Raw genomic sequence first — 14714 nt, 5'->3', positions numbered from 1 at the left:
TAAATCTCTCCTCTTTTATTTTAGAGTCATTCCCCTTTGTCCTGTTACCCATGTAAAAAGTTGATTTCCCTTATGCTTATAAGATTTCTTTAAGTATTGGAAGGCTTCTATCAGATCTCCCCAGAGTCTTCTCATTTCCAGAGCTCCCTCAGTCTGTCTTCATAAGAGCGGTACTCCAGCCCTATGATTATCTTCATGGCCCTTCTCTGGACCTATTTCAAAAGCTCCACATCTTTCCTGTGCTGGGAGTCCCAGGTGTGGACACTGTACTCCAGAAGAGGCCTGGTGAGGGCACGGTAGAGGAAGACAATAACTTCCCTTTGCTTTGCTGTCCACCCCTCTTTCTATGTAGCCCAGGATGTTGTTAGCCTTCCTGGCTGCAAATACACACTGCTGGCTCATATTAAGTTTTTCATCTAGCAGTGCAACATCTTACATTGGTGTTGTTGAACCTCCTTAGATATACACAATCCCACTTTTCAAGCTTGTCCAGGTCCCTCTGGATTGCATCTTTTCTGTCTGTTGTATCAGCTGTACCACTCAGCTTCATATCATCTGTAAACTTGCTGAGGGTGCACTCAATTCCATCATCTATGTCATGGATAAAGAAAAATGTTAAAGAGTTAATAAGTACTGGTCACTAGATGGTCCCCTGGGGGACACCACTCATGACCACTCATGATCATCTGGACATAGAGCCTCTGACTACAATCCTCTGTGACCATCCATCCAATTCCTTATTCACCAAATAGTCCACCCTTCAAACTTGTATCTCTCCAATTTAGAGAATGTAAGTGTGGGTCTATGGCAGAGGCCTGGCAGAAATCTATATAGATGTCCTTCCTTTGTCTGTTGATGCTGTCACTCCATGTATTTTCATAGAATTGATTTTGTTAAATATTACAAACAGTTAGCTTTAGTTTGTATTTCTCATTACATCTCCTGTATCCCCAGCTATGTGGTACCAAATAGTCATTTTGTCTTGCCCCGTTGAAGTGATGGAGTCAGGGATGAAATTAACTTCATTTTCATTTTACTTGGTGACTTGAATATATCATCTCCTATATAACCAACATATTTTAATCTTCTAAAACAATTTACAAGACTTAAAAGTGATCCTTTAGGAAAAGCTACAGAAAATCTTCAACAAATTGGATTGAAATAATTGTTAGCATATAAAAAATCAAACTCCTAAAGCTGGACCTATAAATATTGGACTTTAATATGCATACACACTTACAGACAGAGAAGAACATATATCCTAATTGCTCCCTTACTTACAATATGCTTTTAATTATGGCATTTGACAGACATTTTCATCAGTCAATCTGAAGTAACTGAAAGGAGAATTAGTTTCACCATATCATCCTCTCACAACCATACTGTGTGGCAGCCAGTAGTTCACTGGTGTGTAGAAAGGCAGAATCACAGGATAGAGTTTGCTTTTGCAAGGTATGAACTACCTAAGAACACTGTAAGTCCTTGAAAACATACTATGTAGAATTACTTTTACTTGATGGGAATTAAAATCATTGAAATCATGTCTCCAACATCTCAAAAAGCCTTGTTTTTACTAGTTGATATTTTCTATTCAGCAGACTTTTCAAAATGGTAAAGCTAGAAATTTGCTTTAGGAGGATCCAAGTTGATTTTATCTTTTACACTTGGAAATTCTTGTCACTGTTATCAGGGAAACTTGGAATTTTAAGTTTCACAAAAAAGCCTATGAAAAAATGATTTAAAGTGAATTTATTACTTACTATAAATGGGAGTTATAAATTTCTGCAAGAAAATTATTGCTTTCTTTATTAACTTTCTGGTTATCTTTTCAAAGGCTATGAGCCTGTCTTGTTCAAAGTACAACCAGAGAACTTTAAGAAAAAAAAAGTATACCCAAATTCTGCATGGTCTTAATAAAACCCATTATGACATTTTGGGCTGGGTTGGGGTGGAGGGGAAATGTGAAATTTATAATAGATTAATTCTGTAGCATAGATAACCACTTCTGAATTTCACATCTCAATTAATTTGCACTGTATGTGGTTAGAGTTTGTGAATAGAGATTATAAGATCTGATTAACTTTAGCCTAGCTGTAGTACAACATTTTGTTAGATACAAGATTCAAAACAGCAATGCCCTTTGAACTCATGGTTTTATTTTCAGAATATGCGATCCCTTTATTCCCTTCCCTATTTTTGATCACTAATACTATCACAGTTTGGAAATTTCTAATGAGAGATCTGTGTAACTGGAAGGCAATTTAATAGAACTCATATTATAATAAGCCATTTTAAAATACGTAATATATATATTCCTCTAAAATGCATTCAGTTAGAAGCACTTCAGATGATAGAGCTGTCTATGAAAGTGTTTGACATCAATTACTGAATATACTTATGGCATCCTGTGGCCTAGAGGCATGACTTACCATTTAACTATCATCTGTCTAGCAAGTTCTGGCAGTTGCAAGTTGACAATGACATCATTCAAGTACAACAATCTGCTAACACATGCTTTTTTTTATTCTGGTAGAACACCCTGATATTGTACAGAGAACTTTCGAATCCATACAGTCATTAGGGATGACTCTTCTGTTCCTGCCTTTGAAGAAAGCTTTTAGCTGGGAAAGCACTGCAGAATTATGTAACAAATGATAAGGACAGGAAAAGAGCAACAGTAGAAAACTTTAGTGAAATGTATATGCAACAAAAACAAGATGAGGAAAAAAGATTTTTGACCATTGTGTGATGTTTTTCAGGTGTTAAACTTTTCCATAGTCCTTTGATAGTCCTTTGAGCAAGTTATTTCTAACCTCTAGGCTTTTTCTTTCTTTTTTTTCTTTTCTTTTTTTTTTTTTTTTTTTAATACCACTGATGATCATTGTGTTTGATTTACTTACTTATAGGAGGAATTAAACACTAAGCACTTTCTGTCCCCCGGTATTGTCCCTTCCCATTTTTTTTAATAAAAGGAATCTGTTATAAGAATCGATATTGCTTCATGTCAGATAAGAATATTATTTGTACGGTAGACTAGACTCTCTCTAGGAGATCACCATTTTTTTAACTGGACATCCAGAACTGGGCACTGTTCTTTGGATGTGACCTCATCAGGGTAGACTAGAGGAGGAAGATAACCTTGCTCAACCTGCTGACCACACTTTCTTTAATGCAACCCAGGTGTAAGAGATTATTCTTTTTATCATTGACTCAAAGTTTGCTGAGGAACAAGTCCGGGCAAGTCCTGGGCAAAGGTAGAGAAATCTTCTGTCTGGATGACACTGATGGACAGGTTCTGGCTAAGGGTTGTGAAATCCTTTAAGGAGCACAGATGGACAAGGCCAGGAGCAACAAGAGAGGGATAAGCTGCTGATAATGACTGGGAAATGGTCTTTTGTGTGGACTTATCTTGAGGAAGATGGCCATCTCAGGAGGTACGCACATGACTCTTGCTCAAGCACCCAGAGATGTCACGTAGACAGGAAAAAAGGAGGATAAAAGAGGGCCCAACAACCATGAGGATAGGGTTTTTGCCATCAGATCCCTCACCACGACGGACTCAAGGTTTCTGCCATGAGTTCCCTCATCACGACGGACTCGAAGTTTCTGCCATCAGATTCCTCACTATGGACCGTATGCTGACGGACTTCCCTGGGCCTGCTACCTGAGACCTGCTGCTTCCTCCCAGGCTTACTCTGCGGCTTCTTCCTGGACCCACCCAGTACCTACACCCTCTCGTTGCCCGAGACCGGCCTCACTGCTCCTGCCCTTCGGCCTTGGACCATCGGAACGTCGTGCAACGGGACTACTGCCAGATCCTGGTGGTGACTATCCCCTCTTTATGCAATTCTTGCTTCTTCCTATCTTTTCTATCGCTCGCCTTCCCTTCCTCATCACCCCAATCCATAATAGTGTCCATCCTCCCCTTTCTTCATCTCCCTTATTAACATTTGTAATAAACTGGTCAGACCAACATTTGAACCGTTGTTTCTTAATCTCACTCCGAGCATACATATTTCAAAGAACCTCCTCTCCCTCCTATAAATTGGAGCGAGACACCAGGTCACAAGGGCACACTACTCACTCAGCCTTTTGTCTACCAGGACACCTAGGTCCTCCTAGAGCTTCTCCTCAGCAGATCAGCCCCAACCTGTACTGATCAGTGTAGTTTTTCCTCCCCAGGTGTAGGAGTCTGTACTCACTCCTTGTTGAACCTCATAATGTTCCTGCCCACCCAACTCTCCAGACTGTCCAGCTCTATAAGTCATCCAGTTCTCAGTCCACTCATCTCTCCACTCATTGTCCACTCATCTATCCACACTTCTTAAGCTTTCCTATGAGGATGTTATGGACGACAGCATCAAAAGCCTTTCTGAAGTCAAGGTGGACAACATCCACAGCTCTCTCCTCATTTACTCAGTGAGTCATGACATCATGGATGGCTACTAGATTACTCAAGCTTGATTTCCCCTTTTAGTGAATCCATGCTGATTACTGATTCCTCTCTTTTACTTGTTTGGAGACAGCAGAATAAGTAAGTTATTCCAACACCTTCCCAGGGATGGAGGTGAGGCTGAATGGCCTGTAGTTTCCTGGGTCCTCCTTACCCTTTTTGACGACTGGAGTGGCATTGTTTGTCCTCCAGTCTTCAAGAACCTCTCTCATTTTCCATGACCTTTCAAAGATGATAGAGAGTGGTTTGGAAACCACTTCTGCCATAACCCTCAACTGTCATGGGTGCATCCCATCAGGACCCGTGGATTTCTGTGCATTGAATTTTCATAGATGTCATGGTTTTATGATTTTTGGTTATCAGTATTCCACATCACAACATCATGCAGTGTACTGAGAGTTAAAGAGCAAATGCTTTAGGTCCGGGTACCTGTCTGGAAGAGAAGAAGAACTACGGTCCCTAAGAGCCTTTTCAAGTACTGTTATCATTCCTGCTCAAGGGAACAGATATAAGGGTGCAGGTCATCTGACTCGTCCTTCTTCTCATCTCGCTGTGTTCCTTGCCGGATCGGCTCGCTACTGCTGCGTCTGACTGCACGCAAGGCTTCAGTACTAGCGTAAGGCCTTTGGCTCTCGACAATCTTTCTCTCAATTATTTTTGATTTATATTGTATTATAGTGTGTTATCTTACATTCCAATGCTATATTTAGTAAATTAGTTTGTTTCTCCTCCGATCGTTGCCGCTGTTTTTAATTATTTTGGGGTCCCCTGTTTCCCTTCCTGGAGGCGCGGATTTTGCGAAATCCCTCCACCCCACTAGTTGGTTGGTTCTGCCCCACAGAACTGGGCCGGACCAACCCCTAAACCGTTGAAAATAGATGATGTCTTAACTGGATTCTCCTTGACCAAGGGAAAGTCTTCCTTTCTCTAATCTCTCTTGCTTACCTCTAGGGCCTGGGATTCCTGAGTGCCAGTCTTACTAGCAGACAGTGAAGCAAAGAAGGTATGCAGTTACTCTTCCTTCTCAGATTTCTCAGTGTGTTAATACATTCAAATGATCTGTCCTATAGGACAGATGTGAGTGAAGGATAGGCAACTAAACTCCATTTTAGAAATGAAAAATATTTACAAGGAAACACTAAAGCTGTTTCTCATGCAAGATCACTTACTCCCATTGAATTCAGTGGAAGGCTATGGCTTAAAAGAGAAGCTGTAAAAACAGTCAAGTGACTTGAACAAGATAACTCAGAAAATCTTCGGCAGGGCAGGATTTCCCAGCTTGGGTTAAAATTTTCCGAACACTGTGCCATGCTTTCTCCATGTCATCATGAAATCAATGGAGCTCAACAGCCATAAAGCTATAGAGAAAATGTAGAATATGGAAAAGTTCTATCTTTTTTTTTTTTTTTTTCCTCTCTACATGTGCAGCAGTAAAGTAATGAGGTAGGTTATTGTAATGGCTATGTTTGAAATCCTGTAGATAGCTATCGTTAGCAAAATCTGATTGCTGTCTTAGAAGAATAAAAAATCAATAATCAGGACCAAGCGAAACCACCATTACCAAGAACAAAACAAACAAACAAACAAATGACACTAAAACAAACAAAAAGCAGCAGTATTTCTGCTTGACTAATTTTAAGAGAAAAGAATAGTTAAAGCAGTAGATGACACCTCAGATTCTCCTTTATGCCCGTATTTCAGACAGTGCTAAAGTCAAGCCACATAAAAAGTGTCAGGTACCTCAGTGATTATTTTAATGATATCATATTGAGAGTAATTATGGAAATTAATGGAGATTATTTTAAGTGGGAATTGAAAGTGACAACCTGGACCTTTCAAAAACATTTGGTAATTTACCCTGAATAATGTGGGCAAAGGGCTTTTCTGTATGAAAACACATCAAAGAGAAGGGACAGCAGACATAGACTGTCACAAAAGTCAGGCCTATTGTGAGAATATGCCTCATATTTGTCTGCATAAATATGATATTCATAGCAAAGCTTGTCCTTGTGCTGATCTGGTGTCTGGTAACAGAGAAGATGGTGAGAAAAGAAGCAAATTGTGCGTGTCGGTTACACATACCTTACGGTAAAAAAGTTGGCTTGAATGAACAGTTTGTATTTCTTCATCCCCATGCCAAAGGAGACAAAAAGGATAAGATGTCCCTGTGTAATAGGCTTGAGGCTTTGGAACTTGAGGGAGAGGTGAGTGAGGGTATGGTTGGAGGTTCGCAAGGTTGTCTAGGGTGATACAGTTGACTCCATACCTCAAGACTGCCTCCACCAGGAAGGAAAGAAAGGTGATTGTCATAGGTATATCCCTTCTGAGGGGAACAGAGGTCCCTATATGTCAGCCTGACCCTATCTGTAGGGAAGTTTGACCCCTGGGACCTGAGGTCAGGGATGTTCATAGGAAACTCCCTAGTCTGATTTACCCCACTGATTATTATCCTTTATTGATAGTTCATCAACAGCAATGAAGTCACTGAGAGAAGCATGAGGATTAACAGAAAGAACTTCAGGGAACCAAGGTGATTAATGGATGAAGCAAGCATACAGGTCATATTTTCCTCTATCCCTTCAGTGGCAGGGAAGGATACTGACTGGAGCAGAAAAGCCCATCTCATAAATACATGGCTGAGAGGCTGGTGCAAATGCAAGAGTTTTTTTTCCTTTTTTTTTTTTTTTATTTTTATTATTATGGGACGGTTGACTCAGAACCTGGCCTGATGTCTGCTGATGGTTCTTACCAGTCTCCAAGGAGGAAACAGATTCTAGCTCAGGAACTGGCAGGGTTCTTTGAGAGGGCTTTAAATTAGATATAAAAGAGGAAGGGGTTAAAACCAGAACCGCTAGACATAAGCCTAGGAGAACGAAGATGAGACTGGAGGAGAGGCCAGGAGCTCAGCTGAAGTGCATCTACACCAATGCATTCAACTTGAGCACCAAACAGGATGAGCTTGAATTCATTGTACAGCAGGCAAAATATAACTTAGTTGCCATTACAGAAACATGCTGGGATCGCTCATAACTGGAGTGCTGCAATCGTTATGCTATATGCTCTTCAGAAGGGACAGGCAAGGAAGTAGGGGTAGCGGTGTGGCTCTCTGCTGGAGAGTGTTGTGCTGTTGTTGTGCTTGGGGCAGGGAATGATAAGGTTGAATCTCTGTGGATAAGGATCAAGGGGAGGGCTAGCAAGACAGATATTCTGGTGGATAACCTAACAAGGATGAAGAGATAGATGAGGCATTCTGCAAACAACTGGCAGATGTACAATTGCCAGACCATTTTCTCATGGGGTACTTCAACTTCCCTGATATATACTGGAAATACAGTACAGCATAGAAGAAGCATTCTAGGTTTCTAGAGTGTATGGAAATTACTTCCTCATGCAGCTGGTAAGAGATCCTACCAGGGGAGTACCCTGTTACACTTGCTGTTCACAAACAGAAGGACTGGTGGGAGATGTGGAGGTTGGGAGCTGCCTTGGACCGAGTGACCATGAAATGGCAGAGTTCTCAATTCTTGGTGAAGTCAGGAGGGGGGTGGGCAGTAAACCTTGGACTTTTGGAAGGCAGCCTTTGAACTGTTCAGGACACTGGTAGGGTGAGTCCCTTGGAGTTCAGGCCTGAAGGGTAAAGCGGTCCAGGGGAGATGGTCACTCTTCAAGAAGGAAGTCTTAAAGGCTCAGGAGCAAGCTATCTGCCTGTGTCACAAGATGAGCTGATGGGGAAGAGCACTGGCGTGGATGAACAGGGCCTTTTCTTGAGGCTCCAGGAGAAAAGGAGAATGTACCTCCTTGGAAGAAGGGATAGGTAACTTGGGGAGAGTACAAAGAATTTGTTAGGATATGCAGGGAGAAAATTAGAAGGGCAGAAGCCCAGCTTGAACTCAACTTGGCTGCTGGGGTAAAAGAGAACAAAAAAAATTTTACAAATATATTAACAGTAAGAGGAGGGCTAATGAGAATCTTCATCCTTGAAAGGCTGGTCCTGCTTGACCAGCCTCATCTCCTTCTACGACTGGGTGATGCACCTGGTGAATGATGGAAAGGCTGTTGACATAGCCTACCTGAACTTTAACAAAGCCTTTGATCTGTCTCCCTCAGTATTCTCCTGGAGAAGTGGGCAGCCCATGGCTTAGATAGTACACTCTTTACTTGGTAAATAACTGGCTGGAGGGCTGAGCCCAAAGAGTGGTGGTGAAGATAAATCCAGCTGGCAACCGGTCATGAGTGGTTTTCCCCAGGGTTTAGTACAGGGTCCTGTCCTTTTCAATGTCTTTATTGATGATCTGGAGGAGGGCATTGAGTGCACCCTGAGTAAGTCTGCAGATGACACAAAGTCGGCAGAAAGTGTTGATCTGCCTTAGAGTAGGAAGACCCTACAGAGGCGTCTAGACAGCCTGGATCACTGTGCTGAGGCCAGTGAGATGAAATTCAACAAGATCAAGTACTGGATCTTGCACTTTGGCCACCATAGCCACAGGCAAAGCTACAGGCTTGGAGCAGAGTGGCTGGAAGACTGTGTAGAGGAAATGGAACTGGTGGTATTTATTGACACTTGGCTGAACATGAGTCAGCAGCGTGTCCAGGTGGCCAAGAATGCCAGTGGCATGTTGACTTGTACAAGAAATAGTGCTGCCATTAGGAGCAGGGAAGTGAACGTACTTCTGTACTCAACACTGGTAAGGCTGTGCCTTGAGTTCTATGTTCAGTTCTGGGCCCCTCACTAAATGACACTGAGGCCCTGGAGTGTGTTCTGAGAAGGGCAACAAAACTGGTGAGGGGTTTGGAGCACAAGCCTTATGGGGAGAGACTTGTGCTCCTCATAAAGGAGCTGGGATTATTAAGTCTGGAGAAGTGAAGGCTCAGGGGTGACCTTATAGCCCTCTACAACACCCTAAGGGAGGTTATGGAGAGGTGGGGATCAGCCTTTTCTCCCATGTATCTAGCTAGGACTAGAGGAAATGTCCTCAAGTTGTTCCAGGGGAGATTCAGGTTGGACGTTAGGAAATACTTCTGTGAGAGAGCAGTCAGGTGCTGGAATGAGCTGCCCATGGAGGTGGTGGTGTCACCATTCCTAGACGTGTTCAAGAAATATTTAGATGTTTGTACAAAGTGACGTAGTTTAGTGAGAAATTTTGGTGACAGGTGGACAGTTGTATTGGATGATCTTAGATATTTTAAATTGCTTCTTTTTCTATGATTCTGTGTTTCTGCACCTTACTCATTTGGTTGGTGGTACAGAGTTTTTTATCAAATCCATTTTGATATTTACATCATCCACTCTACCTGGAAGCAAGGTGATCACTTTGTATTGCATCTGGTCTCCTTTTGAATCAGAATCATTCTCTAACTCTTGAATGTAATACCTATTAAGTTTCTATCACAGTATTTTTCATGTAGTTAAATGGATTTGCTCATCACCAACTTTATCACTCTGTATCTCCGATTAAGAAAAGAGTCTGGAACATTTTTAGGAATTGTTTTACTTTGCTTGAGAGTAAATGGATTTTTTTTTTTTAATTTATTAACAATTTAGATCTCTAACAGAGTTCTGTTATATGTATGTGTGCATGCATATGTGCACATTTGAAAGAAGCTTTATATTTATTTTACTGCAGATCTCCCTATTAGGGTAAGGAAAAGACTTAGAATTTAGTGAGATATACTTTGCCTACTTTTCTACCACTGCATTAAAATTATATTACAATTTTAAATACACAAATTCTAGAAAGAAATCCACCTGATTATCATACCAGCAATAGTCAGAAGACTAATTAGTTCTATTAACTTGTTTAATCCAGGAGGATAAGAAAGGTGAAAGAGGTTGGATATGTGTGAGGGGGGAATTCATATATATTTTTTTTCTTCTCACATTTTCATATTTTCCATTCATATGTAATGGTAAGTTATTATAAAAGAGAATTAAACAACTGTAGATTTCAGACTGTATTTTATACCTCCGTTTTCTCATGGTACCAGGCAGCTGAGTTACAGGGAAAGACAGATGATTGACAAAATTTTTGAGAGCATTTGTATAGCATAATAAATGCAAAGATACCTGAGGAAACCTTAAATAAACTTGTTTACCTACAGAAAAAATTTAACCATCCTTACATTTCTTTAATATGGCCAAATTGACATTATTTTAAGGATTTCAGAGACAAATCTTAGTTAAATGTAAGTGATCAGTCTCTGATTTTTATTTTTATTTTTTAAAGCTGCTTTGAGAAACTTGCCAACTATCACAGATTTTAGGTATGCATCTAATAGTGAGGTAATTATCATATTTCAGTCATATTTGATGTAAATGGTCTGGGATATTCATCAGACACAGAAAGAATTCTCCAATTGAAATGACGCTGTAAACTAGATACAACGTTCCTTGAAAATACTGAGTATATTGTGTATTTTCTTTCAATGTGAAAAACATTTCCTCACCTTCTTTTTCTGATGATTTGGAACAAGAAGTAGGGAGGTTGTAGAAACTGCTGCAATTGGAATATGCTGATGATCTCCAAAGCCAGTCAGTAAATGTGAAGGATAAGAATAGACGGGATCTCAGCAGATAATTTCACATGCTGTACTGCAGCTCCTGACTTCTAGGAAATATGAACTATTCAGGCAATTCCCAGCTCACATTTCTTAGTCCATTTAGTGTCTAGTACATCTGTAACATCAGTCCTTTGATGCAACAGAGTGCAGCTGAACCACCTATGTCCAACAAATCCAGTTATTGGAAAGATGAAGCCAATACAACATAGATGTATTGCCAGTTATGTGGATCAGCAGCACACTATGGTAGTTAGACTGCGTCCCCCTGAAATACATGTATCCCAAACTTACAGAATGATTTGGAATTGCAGTTGAGGTTGAGTTCAGAAACTATTTCAGCTGGAATACTTCACAAAGGAAGAACAACAGTGAGCGAAATTATGCTACTTTCCTATTCTGGAGGCTGACTCTTCTTTCATGTGTCCTGTTTTAATTGACAGAAGCCAAAAGAAAAAAAAAAAAAAAAAGAAACTGCTGCAAGAACATGAAAGTACAATTGAACCTGTATAACACATTTCCATTGGAGAACTGGCATGATAAACATGATAGAAACTTCCAAAGAGGATGATACTTCATATCCATAGAAGTTCAAATATTATTTCATCTGATACAGAAGGATGCAAATGGTGAAAAAGGATAGCTTTGAACTTGAAGATCTTTGATTTATTCAAGAACCTACTTTGACATTGAAACTTCTCCACTGGTAATAACTGGAAGAGCCATATCCAACTGTGTGACAATACTTATCATGGATTTGTGCTCAGCTGTGGCTTTACTTAGAGTGAATTTCTGTGGAACCTTCTTTGCAAGTGGGTAGATGCCATAACTCAATATGTACAAACTACTAGGCTTATTATTTGTGAGAATCAAGTGCTGTTTTAAAAAATAATCATAATTTTTTTAATTAGATATTTTTTACATGATTCAATTTTTTTTTCCTGTTCTTCTTTCAAGTATTTTAGCCTTTTGCTTAGTACTAATTTGTGTGCAAGAGTTGTAAATCTGTAGGTATCTATTCCATGTTTTAGTAGTCTGTGAGTCCAGTGCTGTTAAATCTATAGCTTTCTTCAATGCCAGTAGAAGTCAATGAGAACATTAGCTTCATAAGGCTCAGAATAGGGTGCAGAGTTGTTTATTAACCAAACATTTAGCTGCTGTTTTTTTTTTTTTTCAGTAAAACATTTATTCTGGTCACTGTGAAGACTCGGGAGGACTATTTGACTCAGTGTAAATTGGAAATGAAAGAATAGAAGAAAAGCAACAAGTATCTTTATGTGTAGCACTTATGCAGGCAACCATTTCAAAGCAGTAACCAAACTCTTATCTCACTCTTTGACAAGAGAAAAAAATAACACACCAAAACAGAACTAAGAATTTCTGTCTGTCGCTGTTTGAGAAGACTCTACAAACTTTATTTCTGCCCTTAGCAGAAATAATTTGCACTCCTAAAATTTTTGAAACTTCTCCAAGACTTAGAAAAAGTCATGCAAAGTAGTTGCTGACTCTGCCTTCTTTTCAGTTCTACACCCTTGAGGTGTGTTACTGAGACTGTGAAGTTGGATATGTTAGGTGTAGGGTTTATGAATATGAAAAATAGTAAATTTGCATGATTGTGGTGTATCAGTCATTGAAATTCACTCTTATTTAAGCTGAAAGGATGTATCAGTCCATAAAACATTTAATTAATGAACACTAAATCTTTAAAACAAAAGCTAAAAGAAATGAAAGAAAGAAGAAAGAGACAGATTTAACTTCTAAATGCATTTCATTTTTGAGACCCTTTCAAGATCATCTCTGAAGATCTAGTGTCAACACCACTGCAGCTTCAAAACTCATTTCTGCTGCCTATTGCACTGTTTTAAACTTTTACTTCTAAAATCAAAACAAGAGAATGTAACCTCCCGTTTGTAGTTTCTCTTTTAAAAAATGAAAGGCTTCAAATGGCACAAGGGCAGCAATTATGCCATCCAAACCCATCATGACAGAGTTCTAGGAATAACAGCGAAACAGGCCAGAAAAAGGCAAAAGATATCAAAAGCAGACATGGTCTTTTTAAAAAGTTATTATTATTTTTACATTATTATTTTATGGTTTCTGGAGATCTCAAGATTAAGAAATCAGACTTGTTACTAACTTTCCCTTGAATATTATCTTAATACTTAATTAAGGTAGGACATGCATTTTAGTGTTATAGCATTAACAGTTATGCCACGTGATCATAGCCACAGTATTTGTGTAACTCTTGAAACAACTGGGATATACTTTTGAAACTGGTTTACAAGAAATTACTTTTGCTGGAAGGCTACATTTATTTATTCAGACAAAATTACTCATAAATATTTTGGTGCATGTTGGCCAGAATAAACAACCTTAGCTATCATATTAATCTTTGAGGAAATGTATTAAAATATCTATGGTAAATTAAAAATGTACTCGTGTCTTCTGCAGAAATTACATGCAAACAGTTTCTCTTTATAGCAATTAATCTTACGCCTTCCAATCTCTCCTCTCCTCTCCTCTCCTCTCCTCTCCTCTCCTCTCCTCTCCTCTCCTCTCCTCTCCTCTCCTCTCCTCTCCTCTCCTCTCCTCTCCTCTCCTCTCCTCTCCTCTCCTCTCCTCTCCTCTCCTCTCCTCTCCTCTCCTCTCCTCTCCTCTCCTCTCCTCTCCTCTCCTCTCCTCTCCTCTCCTCTCCTCTCCTCTCCTCTCCTCTCCTCTTTTTCCCTTTCCCTTCCCTTCCCTTCCCTTCCCTTCCCTTCCCTTCCCTTCCCTTCCCTTCCCTTCCCTTCCCTTCCCTTCCCTTCCCTTCCCTTCCCTTCCCTTCCCTTCCCTTCCCTTCCCTTCCCTTCCCTTCCCTTCCCTTCCCTTCCCTTCCCTTCCCTTCCCTTCCCTTCCCTTCCCTTCCCTTCCCTTCCCTTCCCTTCCCTTCCCTTCCCTTCCCCTCCCCCACCTCCCCTCCCCTCCCGTCCTCTGTGTTCCCTCCCCTCCCTTTCCCTCCTCTCCTCTTCTTCCTCTTTCTCTCTTTCTTTTCTGTATGTGATCTTTCATACCATCAAAAACAAACAAACAAACAAACAAACAAACAAAAAAACCTACACATTCTGGGGAGTGAAATTTCAATCATTTAGAAATGCAAAAGAATTCTAGACTAATGAAACATAGATGATGGAACTGGAATATTACAATTCTCAGCACAAAGCTCAATGTCTGAGCACAAAAAATCAGAACCAGAGAATTACAGAATATTTGAGGTTGGAAGGGACTTCTTGATGTCTTCTGATCTTCTAGGAGTCATCAGGTAAAGATCACTCTGCTCAAGCGAGGCCACTTTTGAAACAGGTTTCCTGTGATTATGTCCAGGTGGCTTTTGAAGATCTACAAAGAAGAGATTCCACAGCCTCTCTGGGCAGCCTCTGCCTGTGCTCAGTCATGCACACAGAAAGTGTTTCCTGATATTTAGTTGGAAAGCATTTGTGTTCCAGTTTGTGCCCACTGCTGCTTGTCGTCTTACTAGGCACCACTGAAAAGAGCCTGGTACTCTCTGCTTTATACCTTCCCTTTATGTATTTATATATGCTAACAAGATTCTCCTGAACAAGATTCTCTCTTCACTAGGTTGAACACTCACAGCTTTAACCTTTTGTTTTGTTGCCTTCCTTATCTTTTGGCCCTTCACTGAACTCTTTCCAGTAGATCTGAATCTTTT

The sequence above is a fragment of the Gallus gallus genome, chromosome Z (assembly GCF_016699485.2).
Source record: "Gallus gallus isolate bGalGal1 chromosome Z, bGalGal1.mat.broiler.GRCg7b, whole genome shotgun sequence".
Classification (NCBI taxonomy): Eukaryota; Metazoa; Chordata; class Aves; order Galliformes; family Phasianidae; genus Gallus; species Gallus gallus.
Note: the sequence above shows the minus strand (reverse complement) of the source record.